Below are 7,567 nucleotides of genomic sequence, written 5' to 3'. Positions count from 1 at the left end.
TTCCCATTCTGTGTCTCCCTCTCTCTGACCCTCCCCCATTCATGCTCTGTCTCTCTCTGTCTCAAAAATAAATAAAGGTTAAAAAAATTTTTTAAAAACTAAAAATAAATAAATAACATGATTTTTGGGGGCGCCTGGGGGCTCAGTTCAGCGTCCGACTCTTGACTTCGCCTCGGGTCATGATCTCACAGTTCGTGAGTTCCAGCCCCGCGTTGGTGCAGAGCCTGCTTGGGATTCTCTCCCTCCCTCTCTCTCTGCCCTTCCCCGCCCCCAAAATAAATAGATGAACACTAAAAAATTGATCTTTTGGGAAGTGAACACGTGCTTCTGTGGGCCGAGCTCATCCTCTGACTCCTCGGTTTGCGTCCTGCTGACTCACCAGTAAGTGGTTTCAGTTGTGCTCGGGGCTGGCCCTGTGCCAATGACACAGCGGATTCGACGCACCTGCTGACCCCCACGTGCATCCGGCACGCCAGGCCCAGACCTGGGGTCGGCGGGTCAGAATCCCAGGCGTGGTTCGACAACAGCCCCTTGTACGGGGCTGAGCCTCAGTTTCCTCGCCAGCGAAATAAGAGAGCTGACTGGTGACGCGAGGTGCCCCGGGGACGGAGCCGTGGAGCCTCTGCTGTGATCGTCCGCTGTCCCCAGTGGGGACGGGGTGCCTTCGCAGCTCCCCTACCGGACCGCGGTGCCCACACAGCCCTGGGCGTGACAGAGAACGCCCGGTTGGGGTGTGTTGCCTGGGACAAGAACCCACGCCGTCCACCCAGACAAGTGAGTCACACACATGGAAGGAGGCGACCTCCTTCCAGCAAACTCCTGCTTCACCGGGCCCGGTGCTGGGTGGGGAGGGGGTCAGAGCCAGCTCTTGCCCCCAGGGAAGTCTCTCAAAGTGCGGGAGGAAGGTGAGGGCGGGACAGAACCCGGGCCCCAAGCTCACGGGTTTGTACTCAGAGCCCGGCGGGTCAGGGTCCCTGGTGGAGCCCACCTTCTCCAGGACAGAAGGGCGCACGCATAGTTACTGTTGGGAGCCATGGATGCTGACCCTGTGGGAGCACAGCAGCGGCAGGGCTGGGTGGTCCAGTGGGGGCATTTGAAGTGGGCCTTGAAGAATGCGTAGGAGTTCACCCAGTAGACAGAATGCGGACAGACCAAGGCCTAGTGTTTGGAGAGCAAAGCTCGGGGCCCTCATCAGGGCTTGTGGGTCTGCCTGCACTGTTCCCCTGGCCCCGCTGCTGTCTTGCCACCACGAGATGGGGCAGGAGGCTGGGCGGTCTGTTTGGCTTTCCTTCTGCCCTGGGCAGGGGTCACTCTGCGGGTCCAGGCGGGTGAAGAGGCCCCAGGGCTCCGGGAGAACGGGAGACGCCCCCTGGTGGCCGTCCGCGGTGCCTCTGTCCCCCCATCAGCGTCCTCCCGCCCTGTCCTCCAAAGGGGGCTGGCCCCAGAGACCCTCACCTCTGGAAGCCACAGAACCTGAGATGGTCAGACTGGAGGGAGCTGGGAGGGGGACGCAGTCCACTCTTCACCCCGTGACCCCACGTCCGTGTCGGCACCCACGGCAGCCACATCACACGTAGAATGAGGGTCACCCCCTAGTGCTACATCTCGAGTGCCCGGTGACCGTTGTCATGACAGCAGTTGAAGAAAGGGCTGGATGGGGCCATCAGGGCAGAAACAATGCTTTGGGCTGGGGGCGCGGTGGTCCACACCTTCTAATCTGGAAACTGCCAACAGGGGGAGTGTGGTTCCCAAACACAGAGCTGGGAACGACGGTGGAAGCCTGCAACCCCGGAACCGTGGAGGCTCGGAGCTTGATGCTGGTAACACGGGGAGCAGCGGGCAGCCTGACGTGGAGGAGAGGGCACCCCGTTCCCAGCTTGCTAAATAAATAAATAACATAAAATGTAAAACGTAGAACTATGACACTTGTCGAAGAAAACATAGCACAAAATCTTCGTGACCTTTGGCTCAGCAAAGATTTCTTAGGCACTACATCAAAAGCACTGTCCATAATAGGAAAAAAAAAGAAATAAAGAGGACTTCATCACAGTTAGAAGCTTCACTTCGGGGACACTCGAGAGCACGCAAAGACGAGCCACAGACTGGAAGACAATATCTGAAAGTCATATATTCGAGAGAGTCTTGTGTATGGAGTATTCAAGCATATAAGACTTCACGGTAAGAAAACAATTCAATGAAGAAAAAATGGACTGGGACGCCTGGGTGGCTCAGTGGGTTGAGCGTCCGGCTTCGGCTCAGGTCATGATCTCACGGTCTGTGAGTTCGAGCCCCGCGTCAGGCTCTGTGCTGACAGCTCGGAGCCTGGAGCCTGCTTCGGATTCTGCGTCTCCCTCTCTGTCTGCCCCTCCCCCACTCATGCTCTGTCTCTCTCTCTCTCTCTCTCTCTCTGTCAAAAATAAATAAAAACATTAAAAAAATAAAAGTAAACAAAGATAAGTAAATGTTTAAAAATTTTTTTAATTTAACAAACGGGGGAAATAGTGGAACAGACATCAACTGGCCAGCATGCCCACAAAACCCCCCTCATCATCCTCAGTGACCAGGGGGTGAAACAGAATCCTCAGGGATCCAGACACCTGTCAGAGTGGCTATGTTTCAGAATTTATCAACTCGTACGCTTCATTTTATTTATTTATTTATTTATTTATTTATTTATTTATTTATTTTTATTATTATTAAAAAAAATTTTTTTTAACGTTTATTTATTTTTGAGACAGAGAGAGACAGAGCATGAATGGAGGAGGGTCAGAGAGAGGGAGACACAGAATCTGAAACAGGCTCCAGGCTCCGAGCTGGACAGAGCCCGATGCGGGGCTCGAACTCACGGACCACGAGATCACGACCTGAGCCGAAGTCGGCCGCTTAACCGACTGAGCCACCCAGGCGCCCCTATTTATTTTTTTTTAAGATTTTAGTTTTAGGTAATCTCTACACCCCATGTGGGGCTCGAACTCACAACCCGGAGATCAAGGGTCCTGTGCTCCACCCACTGAGCCAGCCAGGCGCCCCTCAAGTTGTACCCTTTAAAGACGCGCAGCTCGTTTTATGTCAGTGAGACCACAGTAGAGCTGTTTTTCAAGGTGAGTCTGGCGGGGAGGCTGGGTGTCTGCACCGGGCACTCGGACACTGGGGGTCGGCCTGAGGGGCAGCGACGAGCAGGGGTGGGGGCAGCGTTGTCTATAGCAGCCCCTTCGGGAGGTGGCCGTGGATTCCAGAGGTCAGAGGGAGGAAAAACTGCATCGGTGATAACTGGGGCCTCAGTCCCTGCCCCCGGGGCTGTAACTTGATCAATCCGACCTGGGGCAGGGAAGGCCTTGGGGCTCAAAAAAAAAGTACCCTGCTAGTCTGCTTCCTCCTGGTTTCTCCCAGTGTCTAGGGTCCTGTGGCCATGTCCCTGCTGCCCACCCCAGACCCCTCACTCCGCGGCCTCCCTTGGCTGGGGGGGTGGGGGTTCCCGATCCTGCCTCAGCCCTGCCTCCAGGGCCGGCGAGCGGCTCTGAGTTCACCTCCCCGGGGCCACCGTCCTCCACCCAGCTGGCACTGATCCTTCTCTAAAGTCACCTCTGACCTCGCCTCTCCAGCTTTGCCCCGCGACTTGCTTCAGGGAGCCTGGCGTCCGTGCCCCACTTTCCTGCCCGTGTCCTCACGGCCCTGGTCTCCTGCCTCAGCTCCCTCCCGAGATGCCACCGCTGCCCCGATTCAGGTGACAGAAATCTAAATATAACCGCGGCTGCCCGGCTGGCTGGCTTCCTATGCGGGATGGCCCTCAGCGCTCAGCCGCAGCCTGGTGACGCAGAGAAAGGGGGTGCGGCGGCGGGAGGCAGCATATGGCCCAGGGAAAGCGGGGGGCCCAGCCCCAAGCGGGGGGCAAGGCTGAGAGCCGAGCAGGGGGACGATGTCTCCAAGGGATGCATCCCGTCGGGTGTGCTCTCCCCCTGGGGGATCTGCAGGGAACCTTCCGCTGACATCCGACGACTAGCCCAGGACCGGCCCCAAACAAGCGCTCCGTTCTTTCTCCTATGTGTTCATTCCGGCAACAGATATTTACTGCAACCTTGACCCACATCTTGCTTCCAAGGACGAGACCAAAACACTGCATCCCAAAGTACAAAGCACTCCGATAAGGTCCCTGGGGGATGACCGGCCCTGGTCTGGGAGGGGAGGGGAAGGGAGGGGAGGGGTGGGGAAGGTTTGCTGGAAGACAGTCCCATCCAGACTCAAGTCTCAAAGGGCAGGAGGGATACAGCCAGAGAGGGTTGCTGGGTGGGAAGGACGGGCTTCAGGGACTGTAAGGAATTTGGATATTAGGCCCTTAGAGTGAGGGGAGCACAGGGGGCTGGGATAAGGTGAGGCAAGGATCTGCGAGGTGGCAGGACCCTACCCTTGCTTGCCTCGTGTGCCTGGCTAGGAAGTGCGGCCGTATGAACAGACTAAACAAAACGGAGGTGGCCGGGCAGAACCAGAGGACAAGCTGGTGGTTGCCGGAGGGGAGGCGGGTGGAGAGGCCACAGGCAGGCAGCGGGCTTGAGCGACGAGACTTGATCAAGGTTAAAACACCACAGGGACCGTGGAGATGAGGCAGACGGGCTTGTTAAGTGACCCGCCAACCCACCTTGGAAGAGCCCCAGGCCCTAACTAACCAATGACTACTCACCACCGGGCAGTTACCCAAAAAGAAAATTCAGTCTGTTCCCAGACTCCCTCACCACTGCCTTGGGGCAGACAGTCTCTCTTTGCTTCCTGCCCTCTGCTCTGGCTTGGTGTATTCAATAACAAAGAAATTTTTTTTAATTATGTTTATTTATTTTTGAGAGAGAGAGAGAGCGCGCGAGCACAAGCAGGGGAGGGGCAGAGAGAGAGAGGGAGACACAGAATCCGAAGCAGCTCCAGGCTCCGAGCTGTCAGCACAGAGCCCGAGGCAAGACTTGAACCCATGAACTGCGAGATCATGAGGTCAAGAGTCTGATGCTTGACCAGCTGAGCCACCCAGGCCCCCCCTGTACCATTATTATTTTCTTAAAACAGACAACATACCATCTAAGGGTGAGAGGCATTGTTAATGGCGGTAGATATAAATATGTATTCTTTCTGATAATTTCCCTCGGCCTCTCGCTTACGTGACAGATTACCAGTATGCGGGTGCCAATCCACATAGCATAGGTGAGCCATGTGGGACGTATGTCAACCATTTTAGATTTAATATAAAATCATACCCAGCTGGATCGTCTTGTAGACCCCTGGAGACAGAGGCCAGGCCCACGGCAGCAGCCGTCTCTGCCGGAAGCTTCCAAGATGGGATTCTCGATTCTCTAAAACCCTCCGGTGGCTTCTCGTTGCGTTGGGAAAATAGTCAAGCCCCTTACTGTGGCCCCCAAGTGATGTCTGAACCCAAACACGGTTGCAGATGAAAGAGGAAGGACGTATTTTATTGATTATTGTACTTTATTATTTAACTAATCTCCACACTCAACATGGGGCTCGAACTCACAACCCTGAGATCAAGAGTCACACGTTCTGCAGCTTTTCACATGGCTGTTTCCTTCTCATTATTCCCTTCCTAGTTCAAATACTACCTCCTCAGAGAAGGTTTCTCCCACCACCCTAACGAGGTAGCATCCTCACTCTCCTCTATGCCTCCAACATGCCGCACATACTGGCTGCATACATGACCTCATGGTGTTTATAGAAATAGCACTTATCACTGTGTGAAATTGCCTATTTATTTATGTATTTATTTGCTTATATATTACAGCTTCTCCACCGGATAGTAAGTATTGCGAGAGCAGGACATTTTCTCTTTTATCCAGTTATCCCCAGTACCTAAAATAGTATAGGTAGGTAGTAATTACTCTTTAAGTATGGGAGGGAGGGATGGATGGATGGTAGTTGGATGGATGGTTGATGGGCAGATGATGGATGGATGATGGATAGATGGATGGATGGACGGACAGATGGATGATGGATGGATGGATGGTAGTTGGATGGATGGGTGGTTAGATGATGAGTGGATGGATGGTTGATGGGTGGATAATGGATGGATGATGGATGGATGGATGGATGGATAGATGGATAGATGGATGGATGGATGGATGTATGGACGGATGGATGATGGATGGATGGTGGATGGATGGATGGATGGATGGACAGACGGATGGACAGATGGGCAGACGGATAGATGATGGATGGATGGATGGATGGTAGTTGGATGGATGGATGGACAGATGGATGGACAGATGGGCAGACGGATGGATGATGGATGGATGGATGGTGGATGGATAGATGGATGGACAGATGGGCAGACGGATGGATGATGGATGGATGGATGGTAGTTGGATGGATGGATGGACGGATGGACAGACGGATGGATGATGGATGGATGGTAGTTGGATGGATGGGTGGTTGCATGATGAGTGGATGGATGGTTGATGGGTGGATAATGGATGGATGATGGATGGATGGATGGATGGATGGATGGACGGATGGGCAGACGGATGGATGATGGATGGTTGGATGGTAGTTGGATGGATGGATGGATGGATGGACAGACGGATGGATGATGGATGGATGGTAGTTGGATGGATGGGTGGTTGCATGATGAGTGGATGGATGGTTGATGGGTGGATAATGGATGGATGATGGATGGATGGATGGATGGATGGATGGATGGATGGACGGATGGGCAGACGGATGGATGATGGATGGTTGGATGGTAGTTGGATGGATGGATGGATGGACAGACGGATGGATGATGGATGGATGGAGGGTAGTTGGATGGATGGGTGGTTGGATGATGAGTGGATGGATGGGTGATGGGTGGATAATGGATGGATGATGGATGGATGGATGGATGGACGGATGGATGGACACATGACATGAAACATTCCTGGGGCTTGGTGACTTAGCCAAGGTAACCTGCCAAATGAGGGCAGGTCTAAGACTCACAGTTTCCTTCTGGTTCCCCGCCCTGTAGCTAAACAGCAGGTTACTTGGAGCCCAGCAAGAACAGTCACATTGCCCTGGGGCGGAAATGCACTTTGGGAGGAAGCCAGCCCAGGGAAGAAACCCTGGCACTCGCTCCTGTCTGTGGACTTGCCTCTCTGGTCTCTCCATTTGACATACTGTTCTCTGTCCTCACCCTGCTGACTATACTCGTCATTGAAGACTGAGCTCAATTTAGTTAAATGGCAAGATACAACACACATTTATAAAGATTAGAAGCCATACAGAAAATATTTACCAGCCTGACTTTATATATATTACAAACCAGAATCTTCCATACTGGGATAGATACTAAAAGATGAGTAGGGGTGCCTGGATGGCTCAGTCAGTTAAGTGTCTGACTCTTGATCTCAGCTCAGGTCTTGATCTCAGGGTCATGAGTTCAAGCCCTGTGTGGGGCTCTATGCTGGACATGAAGCCTACTTTTAAAAAAAAGTGAGAGATAAGAGTCTGTGAGAAGATATTTGTAACACATATAGCAGACAAAGGATTACTATCTATGACATGTAAAGGGCTCCTATAAATGAATAGAAAGACCAATACACCA

The 7,567-nt window shown here is 53.2% G+C and overlaps 1 long non-coding RNA gene across 1 annotated transcript; it reads left to right on the top strand.

Annotated features, from left to right (window-relative positions):
• The first annotated feature begins 267 nt into the window (after window positions 1-267).
• LOC123381932 lies at window positions 268-4,219 on the top strand. The gene is made up of 4 exons (XR_006589546.1): window positions 268-774; window positions 1,735-2,178; window positions 2,930-3,101; window positions 3,603-4,219. It is a non-coding gene; the product is annotated as an uncharacterized LOC123381932 (long non-coding RNA).
• The last annotated feature ends 3,348 nt before the right edge of the window (window positions 4,220-7,567 follow it).

The sequence above is a fragment of the Felis catus genome, chromosome E1 (assembly GCF_018350175.1).
Source record: "Felis catus isolate Fca126 chromosome E1, F.catus_Fca126_mat1.0, whole genome shotgun sequence".
In the NCBI taxonomy this organism is placed as follows: domain Eukaryota; kingdom Metazoa; phylum Chordata; class Mammalia; order Carnivora; family Felidae; genus Felis; species Felis catus.
Note: the sequence above shows the minus strand (reverse complement) of the source record. Positions and strands in the feature narration are given on the sequence as shown.